The 11,623-nt window shown below is 41.9% G+C and overlaps 1 protein-coding gene across 2 annotated transcripts in view; it reads left to right on the top strand.

Moving 5' to 3' along the window:
* The first annotated feature begins 2,483 nt into the window (after positions 1–2,483).
* The window catches only part of LOC108312276 (speckle type BTB/POZ protein), an 82,001-nt gene continuing 72,861 nt past the window's right edge, over positions 2,484–11,623 (top strand). The window contains exon 1 of one of the 2 annotated variants that reach the window (XM_017540092.2): positions 2,484–2,791. The gene's annotated coding sequence lies outside the window, so the exon portion shown is untranslated. The remainder of the gene's footprint in view (positions 2,792–11,623) is intronic. The other variant, XM_017540091.2, reaches the window with a different exon arrangement.

The following is an 11,623-nucleotide window of genomic DNA, read 5'->3' as shown; positions in this document are numbered from 1 at the left end:
TTCCTCGGCTTTCGTGTGAACTCTGAAGTCAAGACAATTGGTAGTTGAACAGCCTCAGTGACACCAGGAACCAGTTACTTGTTATTGGTTACTGGGTTATTTCTGGTGCATTCTAAGTTTTCACAAGGACCAAAAATCTTGCTGGCTTCAGCTAAAGGAATTATGTTTGTTGATAACAATGATAAGTGAAATCTCTCTTTTTATTTATTTAATTTTTTGAGATGGAGTCTCACTCTGTCGCCCAGGCTGGAGTGCAGTGGCGTGATTGCGGCTCGCTGCAACCTCTGCCTCCAGGTTCAAGGGATTCTCCTATCTCAGCCTCCCAAGTAGCTGGGATTACAGGCATGCGCTACCACACCGGGCTAATTTTTATATTTTTAGTAGAGATGGAGTTTCACCATGTTGGCCAGGCTGGTTCTCAAACTCCTGACCTCAAGTAATTCACCAGCTTCGACCTCCTAAAGTGCTGGGATTACAGGTGTAAGCACTGCACCTGGCCGATAAGTGAAATCTAATTGGAAATTTCAAGCATCTGCCTAATAGGTGACAAAAGCTCTTTTTGTTTTGCAGTGGGGCACATCATTGTAGAATTTAGAATCTACATTTCTTGATCATTCTGGCTGAAAAATCAGTTGTGTAAACTCTAGGAGTCTGGAATGTTTTGTCCGTGATTCCTAGGAAATTTTAAACTGTGAGATTATAGGGCTTGTTTCTGTATTTGAAAGTGAAAGACAGCCTGGCACTGTCAGGGGGCTTTTTTTTTTCCCCCAAACTCCTGCAGTTTTGTTCATGGGCACCCAGCCTTCCCAGCTGAACAGACTCACCAACCACCTGGCACCAGGACGCATGTGGCAGGAGACAGTGAGCACTGTCTCCTGGAAGCAGTCACATAGGCCTGGAGGACAGCAGGGCTCTCAGAAGCTGTTCCCAAGGCAGGGCCCACACTGTGTCACCTCCCAACCCACAGGTTCCTTGGGCTGATCTCTTGTGTCCAATGCTGTGTGTGTGTGTAATGACACCATTCCAGCATGCAAGAGAGACAATGACTGCTCTGGATTATTTGGCTTCGTTCAGTAAGAATATTAAAAAACATTTTAATAGGCCAGGCACAGTGGCTCATGCCTGTAATCCAAGCACTCTGGGAGGCTGAGGCAGGTGGATCACCTGAGGTCGGGAGTTCAAGACCAGCCTGACCAACATGGAGAAACCCTGTCTCTACTAAAACTACAAAATTAGTCAGGCATGGTGGTCCATGCCTGTAATCTCAGCTACTGGGGAGGCTGAGGCAGGAGAATCACTTGAACCCAGGAGGCAGAGGTTTTGGTGAGCCAAGGTCGTGCCATTGCACTCCAGCCTTGGCAACAAGAGCAAAACTGTCTCAAAGGAAAAACAAAACAATTTTTTTTAAAGACAGGATGTCACTTTGTTGCTCAGGCTGGAGCACAGTGGCATGGTCATGGCTCACCAGTCTTGAACTCCTGGGCTCAATTGATATGATCCTCCTACCCTAGCTTCCCAAAGTACTGGGATTACAGACACGACGTAATAATAACTTTTCTTAAGAGAAAGTATCACTCTGTCACCCACTTTGGAGTGCAGTGGCACAATCAACTCACTGTAACCTCAAAGTCCTGGGCTCAAGGGATCCTCCTGCCTCAGCCTCTTGAGTAGCTGGGGCTACAGGCAGTCACCAACACCTCGGCTAATTTTTTTGTAGAACAGAGTATGGAGTCTTGCTTTGTTGCCCAGCCTGGTCTCCACTCCTGGGCTCAAGTGATCCTCCCACCTCAGTCTCCCAAAGTGTTGAGATTACAGGCATGAGCCACTGTGCCCAGCTCAAGAATAATATTTTAAAAGTTTGAGCTAAAGGAAAGAATCATAACAACTGACACCCGACACTAACATTATTACTGTAACACTGAGACAATTTTTTTTTCTCCCAGGGCCAACATGATCCGAGATCTTTCCTTTCACTCAACTCAGTAATCACTTATGGTCCGTGGCAGCTAAGATGTGAAGCCGACGGGAACTCAGGTGTCCAAGACAACAAATTGTCACTGAATTAGCTTCCTTTTAGTTAGGGCACCTATATTTCCTGCTTACCCCTGAAAGGATAGTCCTTGTTTTTGTTTCCAAGTGCTAAATTTTAAAAGTTACTTAAAAGAGTCTCTAGCATCATCATAAAGTTCAAAAAATATTTTAGGGACAGGGCTGGCTTTTAAAAAATGAGTTAATAGCATATAAGAGTCGTTGGTACTCCACAAATTACTTGCAGACCTAAGTCGCTGTTGTGAAATGCCTTTGTTACGCTGCCCACTCCCACCCTTGGCTTGCTATACTGCTCTTTGGTCCTCGCACCTCGGCAAGGTCTCCCGCGCCCTGCACGCGACCCCCTCCGAGTTCCCGCCTCTTTTTACTGAGGCCCCTCCTTCCTCTCAAATCCCTGGGCCCTGGCTTGGCCCCGAGACGCATGCGCACTAGGGAAGGTAGGCGGAGTCTTGAGGACCAGGGAGGAGGAGCAGGAAAACCCAGGAAGGGGAGGGGAGGGGAAGGGAGTAAAGGGGAGGAGGCCGCGCGGGGTGGGGCCCAGCAGTACGCGCTGGCTGCGTCGACGTGCTGACGCCATGACGCACCGGCCGGTGTGTGTCGATGTGTGTGTGTGTGTGTGAGTGTGCGCGCTCCGAGTGTGTGTGTATTTGTGTATCGGCGGTCCCGCAGGTCCCGGATGTTGCGGACAGTATGAGGCGAGCGCAGGGGGACGGGGACCAGCAGCTGTCGCCGCCGCTCTCAGGTGAGTGGGGGGAGGAGAGTCGAGGGAGGGGGTTGTTCTGTCGGGGTGGGGGGGCGCCTCCCCGAAGAGGTGACTGACCCCCGCCGCCCCCCCACTCCCCGCCACACACATATGCTCTCTTCAGTCCCATTTCCAACACCCGGATTACGTGGCCTGCCAAAGCCAGAGCCGAATCAGCCGTCCCTTCTCCCTATCTCAAGCATTCAGGAGACACAAACGCGCCCCCTGCCTTCAGCTCCCCCCCATCATTTCCCAGCCCCATCCCCCTTGCCAAATAGTGAGCTGTCGCCTGCGGCGAGTTGGGCGACTGCGCATGTGCGAGTGTGAACGAGCTCGAGGTGCTTCTTCGCTGCCCCCGGGGCGCATGCGCATCGCGGTGTTGCGGGGACCTGCGGGATAAAGAGTCGGTAGACCACGAGTCTGCCTTCTTCCCAGGCTGTGAGCTAGACTTGCTGCCAAATAATGAGCCTGTTGCTCCTGTCCAAAAGGAGGAATTTAAATAATGTGAAAGACTTATGGACAAAGCACTATTCTCATCTGGTGTTGCCTTAGAGACTCCCAGGCTACTAACGCCTCCCAGAGCCAGCGTGTCCCACGCTGACCCTTCTTTTGAAACTGTCACTGCATCTTCTAGTTCTAGAATTACTTTTCCATTCCTGTGCGCTCATCGTCGTGCTTGTACCTTTTAGTACCAACTTACCCTAAATTTAGGAGAAGGTGCTCCATCCCATCACTTCTTCTGGCAGGGGATTTTGGAAGCCTTGCTAAAGAAGACTAAAGGTCATAAAAGAAACCAAGTGAGGCATTTCATTTTAGTAAAATTCTTACTTCGCAGAACTAGGTAAGATAGAGATAAAGGTATAAAAAGTGTAACGTTTAGGGTCGTAACTGTAAATCAAGACATCAGGATTCTCACTCACCGGCCCTCTTACTTTGTGTGACCTATTTGCCTCTTTTTGGTCAAAGATATTCCTTAGCACTTTTCATACCTTATTGGTGCTCTGTGACATGAAAACAAAGGCAATCTGAGACTGTTGGTGGACAATAACTTATTCAGTGGAGGTTTTAAGTAATGCGGTGTTTCTTTCACATTGGCAGATAAAAAGAAATGTGAATAACGAACTTCAAAGTAGAATAATATTTCAGTGATCTAGGATCTGGGTTTTCAGTTGACGATTATATGTGGCCCTTTGATTTGCTCCTGTGCTGCCACTCTTTTGGATACTTTGCTGCTGCTTAACTCTGCCATCAAAACAGAGTGAAGACAACATAAACTCTTAATAGCGAAAGGTTTTCTGGATAGCACTGAAATGAGTAGCTAAATGGTTGCGGGGAAGGGAGTACGAGAGGGGGGGCATTTTTTGTGTTTTTCAGTTACTTCTTGCCAATCCTGTCTCCTAGCTGGATTACTGGGAAGGGACCTATTAGTAAGCTTTACTTTCTAGTCTCTTTAGTTTGTATTCTTTGATGTTCTTCTATCAAGGCTTTTTCGGCTACCAGTGTTAACTCCAAAACCGCACGTTCTTAGGCCTTAAAGTATATGTATTTTTCACTTCCCTTTTAACCCTGGCCCTTACAGGGTTCAGTTGTCTTTTGTGCTGTTTCCTGTTGCCATGGTTACAGTTGGACCCATGAGATGACACACAGGAAGCAGAGGAATTTGGGGTGCATATATCTTCCCGGGAAAGAGCTTTTTTCTTGGTGTGAAGACTGAGGAATAGAAGTTATTGTAAGACTACCCCACACGTAGGGTTGGGGCATTTGGTATCCATTTGGTACTTTATTGACTTCTCCTTTTAGAACTCTCTTAATAGTAGCTAGTTTGATACTTGGAGATGTTTAATGTTCCCTGTGTCCGTATTTAGAATAGGTTCTGGTAATATCTAGAAGTGAGACTATTGTAGTAATAGATTTCAACCATTAGGATGCTTTGATATCTCTCTCTCTTTCTCTCTCTCTCTCTCTCTCTCTCCCTCTCTCTCCCCCCCCTTCTCTCTCTTTCTTAGACGGAATCTTGCTCTGTCACCCAGGCTGGAGTGCAGTGGTGCGATCTTGGCCCACTGCAACCTTCACCTCCCAGGTTCAAGCGATTCTCCTGCCTCAGCTTCCTGAGTAGCTGGGATTACAGTCGAGTGCCACCACGCCCAGCTAATTTTTGTATTTTTGGTAGAGACGGGATTTAGCCATGTTGGCCGAACTGGTGTTGAACTCCTGACCTCAAGTGATCCGCCTGCCTCGGCCTCCCAAAGTGCTGGGATTACAGGCATGAGCCACCGCACCCGGCCTGATTTTTTCTAGAAACATTTTGTCTAGTTGAATACACTGAAACCTCATTTAAAATGTTGATGGCATGCAGTGCTTTTAGATTAAGGTGAATATTGTTAAATAATTCTTACTGGTGCAGAGCCTTTTTTTTTTTTTTTAAAATCACTTTTTAAAATGGATAACACATGTATATACATATGAAACAAAATTTGAAAGGTACACAGAGAGTGAAGTCTTTCTTTTCTTAGCGTCTTCCTTTTATCCATGAGTTCCCCTTCCCAAAGGCAACAATCTTGTTTATTCATCCAGAGATAGTATATCCTTTTACAAGCCTATATACCTATATATTCTTCAAATTTTTAAAATTTTATTTTATGCAAATGGTAAGACACTATGCTCATTCTTCACTTTGCTTTTCTCACCTTATTTATCTTGGTGATCATTCCATGTAGTAAATATAGTTCCTCTTCCTTTTTGAAAGATGGCAGATGATTCCATTGTGTAGATGTACCATCATTCAGCCAACATTAACTGGACACTTAGGTCATTTCCAGTGGTACAGTTAATTCCTTGTATGTACTTACTATGTGTACATGGTGTCTGTTGGATTAAATCCCTAGTGGAAGCGCTGGATCAATGGATGTGCATTTGTAATGTGGTTATGTATTACTAAATGCTTTCCACAGAGGTTGTATGAATTTATATTCCTGCCAGCAGTGTGAGTCTGCCTATGTTCTCACCAACACCATTATCACAATTTTTGATCATTTGTATAGTCTCTTATCTAATATTTTAAAGTTCATTATGTAGTCGGTTAAGCTTCATTACACTGAAGAGTTGTGTGTAAATATCACTGCTTTGCAGATGGGGGAGGGGTCATGGAGGATTTTGTTTGAAAAATAACGTCATGAGAATAAAGTCATATGTCTGGATAATAGCAAATCCCATGACAATGCTAGGAGGACATACAAAACCTATATTCCAGTTTCTTCCTTTAAGTCTTACATGCTAGTTTGTCTGTTAGATATTCTGTAAGCCTGTAAATGATTTATGATCTCCTTTTAATAGCTGTGACTTTAAATTGTTTATCCAAGTGATCTGCTATTCTGTTGAGAAATTGGAAAGCTAACCCGGTTAGTTAAGGTGCTTTAGTGAGTGTCTGCTGTTTTGGCACAGAATACTGGTACTTGCATTTTTTAAGTCTGCTGATTGCGGAATACTTCACTATGAGCTTCAAAGAAATAGAAGAGAATTAAATATAACTGTGCCTGAAGAGAGCTTACAGTCTTGTTGGAAAACCTAGAAGAAATGGATAACTTTCTGGACACATGTAGCCTATCAAGATTGAACCATGAAGAAATAGAAAACCTGAACAGATCAATAATAGTGAGTAACGAGAGCGAAGCAATAATAGTCTACCATCAAAGAAAAAGTCCAGGACCTGACAACTTCATCGCTGAATTCAACCAAACATTTAAAGAACTAATACCAATTGTACTCAAACTATTCCAAAAAGTTGAAGGGAAGGGAGTAGTTCTTAAACAAATTCTATGAGGCCAGCCTTACCCAGATACCAAAACCAAAGACGTAATCTTGTTGTAAAGACACACCTACTGAATATATGAAATAATAAGAGAACAATTAGAAAACAGAACTGGTACAGTAATACACTATTTTGCATGCTGAGAGGACCTTGTGAAGACATGATTAAGGGTTGGAGGAGAGTTCATTTGGGAGGCCTTCCTGGAGAAAGTGCATTTGGAACCTTTTTTTTTCTATAATGGTTTAAGTGAAAATTTTAAACATACAGAAAAATGGAAAGAATATTACAGTTATCATCTTTATATCCATTACTTAGATATAACAGTTGTTCACATTTTGCTATATTTAGGTTATGTATGTGCATATGTATTTAAATGTATAAATTTTTGTATTGCAAGCATCATGACACTTTACCCTTAAATACTTTAGATGTATTTCTTTAAAGCTTATCGTACTTGTCACAGTTAAGGCAATTAACAGGAATTTTCTAATACCATCTAATATCCAGTTCATGTTCAGATTTTCCCAGTTGTCTTGAAGGTGACACTTCTTTTTTTCCTCCAAACATGTCTCTTTAGTCTCTTTAAGTCTAGAAGAGTTTAGAAGCCACATGATACTGTTTTTTTTGTTTTTTTTTTTTTTTTGAGTTGGAGTTTCACTCCATCGCCTAGGCTGAAGTGCAGTGGCATGATCTTTGCTCACTGCAACCTCTGCCTCCCGAGTTCAAGCGATTCTCCTACCTCGGGCTCCCGAGGAGCTGGGATTACAGGTTCCCACCAGATTACAGGTTCCCACCACCATACCTGGCTAATTTTTGCATTTTTAGTAGAGAAGGGGTTTCACCATGTTGGCCAGGCCAGTCTTGAACTCCTGACCTCAAGTGATCCACCCACCTTTGCCTCCCAAAGTACTGGGATTACAAGCATGAGCCCACATGCCCAGCCTCATGATAATAGTTTTTTAGGAGACTGAGCTGTTTGTCTTACAGAATATATCACTTCTGGAATTTTCTGGTTATTTCCTCACAGTTTCATAAACCGATATTGAGCTCTAAAGTCCTGATTAGATTATGGTTAGACGTTTTTGATGAGACTCCTTTATTTGTGTTTCTCTGCTCCTCGCTGCATCGTAATAGGAGAAACATAGGGTCATAATATCCCACTACTATGATGTTGAGTTTATTTGATCATTTAAGGTGATAAATATCAGACTCCTTTGTTGTAAAGACATTTTCCACCCTTTGTAATCAGTAAGTTATCTGTGGAGTGGTGCTGCTTTGGCATTGTACTGTACACTTCTCCAGCAACATTTCACCTCATGATGATGACCTTTGCCTAAATCAGTTAATTCATTGGTTTTTGGAAATAGTGATTTTTCCAATCCTGTCATTTCTTTTACACTGATTAGCTTTTAATCTTCTGTAAGGATTTTCTTCATCAATTAGGAATAAATTATACATTTTGTGTGTATGTATTTTTAGTAGCGATGGGGTTTTACCATGTTGGCCAGACTAGTCTCAAAATCCTGACCTCAGGCAATCCGCCCGCCTCCGCCTCCCGGAGTGCTGAGATGACTGGCGTGAGCCACTGTGCCCCACCNTTTTTTTGAGACGAAGTCTTGCTCTGTCGCCAGGCTAGAGTGCAATGGCATGATCTCAGCTCACTGCAACCTCTGCCTCCCTGGTTCAAGTGATTCTCCTGCCTCAGCCTCCCGAGAAGCTGGGATTACAGGCACACACCACCACACCTGGCTAATTTTTTGTATTTTTAGTAGAGACAGCGTTTCACTGTGTTGGTCAGACTAGTCTCGAACTCCTGACCTGGTGACCCGCCCACCTCGGCCTTCCAAAGTGCTGGGATTACAGGTGTGAGCCACCACGCCCAGACAGGCTGTCATTCTTACAACTATGATCATGTTTTAATAGAACTGGCAAGGAGTTGCCTAGGTACTCTATATGACAGAGCTGGTCATGCAGCTTTGGGAGAGCTGGATGAGACCTTAGGGAATTAACCATTCAGACACAAGACCTGCTTGACCATGAAGACCTTTATTCCTGACTTTTTATTTTCTTAAAAGTTGTTAGTGTAAATCTTCCTGCCTTGGCAGTAGTTCTTTGAAAGCCTCTAATCTCTCCTATCTATATATCTATATATTGGTAAGAGGAAAAATGTATGTGTGATCATTCATCTCCTCAAACTGAGATTTATATATTCCTTCACTTGATATTTGGAAACAGATAACGATGTAGAAATTTGCTGTAAATAAAAACCACAGTTTTTCAGTGAACATCTTTTATGCTGTCTTAATTTTTTAATTATAAAATATCTTGGGTGGGGGCAGTGGCTCATGCCTGTAATCCCAGCACTTTGGGAGGCTGAGACAGGTGGATTACCTGGGGTCAGGAATTCAAGACCAGCCTGGCCAACATGTTGAAACCCCATCTCTACTAAAAATGAAAAATCAGCTGGGCATGGTGGTGGGCGCCTGTAGTCCCAGCTACTGGGGAAGCTGAGGCAGGAGAATCACTTGAACCCAGGAGGGGGAGGTTGCAGTGAGCTGAGATCATACCACTGCACTCCAGCCTGGGCAACAGAGCAAGACTCGTCTTAAAAAAAAAAAAAAATATATATATATATATATATATATAGCTATATATATCTCTTTGTTATATAAAAATATAAGGAATACCACCATGCATATACCCATCACCCAGCCTTATAAAATCTGGACATTTTGTTTTATTTGCTACCAGATATTTTTTCTAGTAAATAAAACATTACTGAAATAGCAAGGCCTTAGGGTACTCCTATTCTCTTCTTCTCTCCCTCCTTAGCGGTAACATCTGTAATGAATTTGGTATTTATCATGTTCTAACTGTGTTATAATCCAATATGTACTATATACTCCAATATATACCATTCTTTACCTTAATATTTTTGCTTAATATGGTTTTTTGAGATTTATTTATGTTTATACATGTAACCTGAATTCATTTTAACTGCTGTTTAGTATTTGGTTGTATGAATATGCTGTACCACAATTTATCCATTTCCTGTTCATAGACATAAGGTATTTCTGTTTTTTATTACATATAATAATCTTTTATTGTTTATTTTTATTGTAAAAACACTTAAATTTAACACCTTAACCATTTTTAAGTGTACAGTTCAGTAGTGTTTAACATTTGCACAATATTCACATTGTTGTGCAACAGATCTCTAGAACTTTTTCATCTTGCAATACGGAAACTCTATACTCACTAAATAACTTCTTGTTTCCTCCCTCCCCCAGGCTCTGGGAAGCACCCTTCTTCTTTCTGTCTCTAGGAGTTTGACTACTGTAGGTGCCTGGTGTAAGTGAATCATACAGAATTTCTCTCTTTGGTGACTGGCTAGCTTCACCTAGCCCAGTGTCCTCAAGGTTCATCCATGTTGTGGCATGTGCCAGGATTTCCTTTTTTTTTTTTTTTTTTTTGCGTACCCCCCCTCCCCCCGCCTTTTTTTTGGGTAAATTCTTTATTTTTTTTCTTTAACACTTTTCTGAGTACAGGGGCAGAATAATATCATCTCTAATGGTGATAAATGAGGTTTTTTTTCACCCTCATTGTTTTAATGTCATGGATTTTAGTTTCTTCTGTGTTTTACCAACATTTACATTCTTTTTGATGCTCACACTGTCTCATATTTTGACTGTGGGAACCCTTTAAGCTTGGGCTATGAGTGCTTCTTTGCTTTCTGTCAGAAGTTGTTCCTGGCTCACTTTGTGCTTTTCCTGTCCCCAATGCAGAGCCCTTACCTTTACCTTTGTATATATGATATTTTCTTCCCTTTCAGTAAATTTTTAGGTTGGTACAAAAGTAATTGCGGTTTTGTCATTAAAAGTAATGGTAAAAACTGCAATTACTTTTGCACCAACCTAATGAATTACTTGTCTACCATATGGAGCTTCTGGAACCAAATTCTGAAAACTAAAGGTGCTTTTATTTTAACCTGATGTACGTAGTGTTTGACTCACTCTGTATCACTGGCATTGCTGGATTCTGGATTTTAGAACTCAGCTTCCTTGTCTTGAATATTCTTTGTGAAGGACAGTGTCTCTGAAGAGAGCATTGACCACCCCCTCGCCCCCACCTCTCATGAGCAAACTTGATTTTCTTTAAGATGAAAGGCACACAGAATAAAATTTAGAGGTTGAAATTATGTGTTTCTAAGCTTTGGTATCTGACGGTTTTATTATTATATAAAAACATCTGTGCGTCCATGCGCAAGTATGTCTTCTCTTTCCCTCATCTCTACACAGTGTTATGTAAGATTATGCTGTAATCGCATATTTTTTATTATCACTAGATTTTCATTATAAAAAGAAGTAAGGCAAATTGTTCTTAGTTTGGGAAAAATTTCAGATAGGCTGTAAACTCTGCTATCTGGCTGTCTTACTTAACTCAGGGTCTGGAACAGTGCCGAGTCCCGTGGCTTTCTGTCATGTACTGTAGACTCAGGAGAAATGTCAGGGCAGCCACAGTGTTTCCTGAAAATTCATCACACTTATGAAGGTTAATACAAACGAAAGATGCAGCAGAACTGCATTCTAAAGTGGGTTTTGGGGTGGACTAATTCCTGTCTTAGCAAAAAATGTTTTGTTAGACTCCTACAATGTAGTGGTATTTGAGTAATCTTACTGAATTCAGGTTACTCAAAGCCAGACAATAACAGTATTCTGATATTTATCTGAAATTCATATTTCAGTTTCTTTTTACCATTTTGTCATATTTACAAGGTTATTCTCAACCTGGTTTCATAACAATACTGGTCCCAAATTAAATTCTGGTTGTGTATTCAGGGAAGCACACCTGTTTCTTGTGTTTGATTTCAGGCATAGTGAATCACTCAGAAAGGCTATTCTGACACATTTGCCAATAAGATCTAGTAGCTTCCTTTACTTTTGTTTTTGAAAAACTCCCATTACAGGAAAAAATTCTAAAGTACACATTCTTAAGGAAATGCTTGGGCTGTCATTCTTTTGTTT

The sequence above is a fragment of the Cebus imitator genome, unplaced genomic scaffold (assembly GCF_001604975.1).
Source record: "Cebus imitator isolate Cc_AM_T3 unplaced genomic scaffold, Cebus_imitator-1.0 Scaffold123, whole genome shotgun sequence".
NCBI classification, from domain to species: domain Eukaryota; kingdom Metazoa; phylum Chordata; class Mammalia; order Primates; family Cebidae; genus Cebus; species Cebus imitator.
Note: the sequence above shows the minus strand (reverse complement) of the source record. Positions and strands in the feature narration are given on the sequence as shown.